Consider the following 2,445-nt stretch of genomic DNA (forward strand, 5'->3'; position numbering starts at 1 on the left):
TATATTAGCGTTTTACATTTCTGCACTTGTGTTTTACTGTTTAAATTTAATTTAGTAGAATTGGATTTTAAAAATAAATATAAATGCACTTGAAAAGTGGAAAGTCTGACAGCTAGCCTCGAAATGTATAAAATTTCAATTTTAAATGTAATACATTTTAATTATATTATAAATATAATATTTTTAATCATATAAAGCAGACAGAAACAAATCTATATTTTAAAATTCTATTAGGAAGTTATCTTGTGTATTATATTAAACATTTTAAAATGTAATACATTTTGATTAGTAATATGACTAAATATTATATAACATTATTTTAATCATATAAATATTTTTTATTGTGATTTTAAATATTTAAAAAAAATTGTACTAAGAAATATTTTATATTGTATCAAATATAACCTTTAATTTTTAATTTAATACATTTTAATAGTATGATAAATATTAGAATACATATTTAATTATATAAAGTAGACAGTAAATGTGTGATAAATAAATACGTTTTGAATAATTTCGCTTAATAAATATTTTGTATTATTACAATCGTATAAAGCAGACTGAAAAAAATAACAAATAAATATATATTTTTTCATTTCGTTTTGTTTTATACCAAATGCAGCATTTTAAAATGTAGTCAATTTTAATAATATGATAAATATTATATAGTATTTTTATATGATAAAGCAAGCAGGAAATGTAAGAAATAAATAATCTCAGATTCATTTTACAGAGGAGTTATATGTTTATTATATCAAACAAAACAGTTTTAAATTGAATGTACATTTTAATACGTGCTATGATGAACATTATAGAATTATTTTAACCACAGACCAAAGGTTGTTAACTAAGAACAATATATATCTGTTTACAATATTGAGCACAGAATCGAATGAGTGATCAAATATTTGAGTCAGAGACTGTATTTTTCTTCAACACAAGATGAGACTCGTCTTCATACTTTGGTTTTGAATCGCTATGATAGAGAGCTGCTAATCGGAAGTGCCTCTGCATTAAAAAAGATGAGAGAATCACGTTGCATAAAATGTCTAAAAGCTTTTAACCAAACAGCATCGCCAAATAACTGACTAACTGCAAGACAGCACACAACAACAAAGCAGCGGTTTAAAGTCTGATGAACTCAAAGCAAGTCGGATATATCATCTTATTAATCACGTGTGATGATTTTCATTTCCACAATATAAGGTGCCGGTCAACATTACCTTAAATGAATGGCATTGATAAACTTGCACCATACCCCGACTCACATTCCAGACATGTCAGGCTCGGTGAAGATTTGCTGCAAAGATTTTGACTGATACATTTGCATTTCGTCTGGATCTGTAAATGTCTACAGATGCTAAAAACAGCCTCGAGGGAATGACAACCAAGTGTTGGCTTGGTTGGTATGCGGTTTCTAACCACAGCTGTTGACACTGAGATCATAAAATCTGCCTTTGAAAAGTTGAAAAGTGTATTTCTGTGATTTGTAGGCCAGATGCGCCGTGTTTATCAGTGTCTGTGCCACAGCCACTGGCGTTAATTTCATTCAGGCAATCATTTGTAGCAATAAAGAAGGTGATATCTGAGGGACTCCTGTCCAAAATGTGGCTTAAAGCTAGTTTTAGCCTTAAAGAAGGGAGTATGGATTTTAATAGAGATGTTTAAATTGATGTATGTTTGCATGGGATGAAGGCCAACGACCGAATTGCATCAAAAACATTTGCATCAAGTGCTTTTCATATGAGTTTGTGTTTGCTAATAATATGACTGGAAATGTAAAGTTTGGAAAAAAACACCTGCAAGTCATTTTCTCTTGCCCTGGGCTGACCGTTAGACCTTTAAACCCTCGTTAAAACTAAGAGAAAACGCTTCTCTTCCTATACAGGGGTCTTTAAAATCACAATAAAACATAGAGGGGCTTATTTGTTAAAATGTAATATATTAAGTTTCACTTTCAAGGCATGAAAGCATCAAATGTTGCCAAAAATGAGAATTTACTGAGTATTTACTCAGCCTCCGTCCATCCAAGATGTAGGTAAGTTCATCAGAATAGATTTAGAGAGGTTTTTTGCTTCACTTGCTCACCAGTGGATCCTCTGCTGTGAATGGGTAGACAAAAAAATCTACGCAAATTTACGCAGAAACAAAACAGCCTTAATTTGACCAGCGTCTGATTAAACTGTTAAAGCTAAATTACATCTGCACATCTCTACTTGACTAACAAATCTTACATTATTTTTTTTATATTTGGTGCTTTTAGTACAACAACTAAACATTAGGTCTGACATAGATTTTTGCTTCAGGACCCAGATTTTTATAGCCGATATCAAGTGGGCGCCCAAAACAGTCCTAAAATAGTTTATTTTTATTATTTGGTGCTTTTAGTACAACAACTAAAAAAGTAGGCGCAATGACTCCCCTGAGCATTTTGCAAGTGCAGAA

Source organism: Carassius carassius, chromosome 43 (genome assembly GCF_963082965.1).
Source record: "Carassius carassius chromosome 43, fCarCar2.1, whole genome shotgun sequence".
NCBI classification, from domain to species: domain Eukaryota; kingdom Metazoa; phylum Chordata; class Actinopteri; order Cypriniformes; family Cyprinidae; genus Carassius; species Carassius carassius.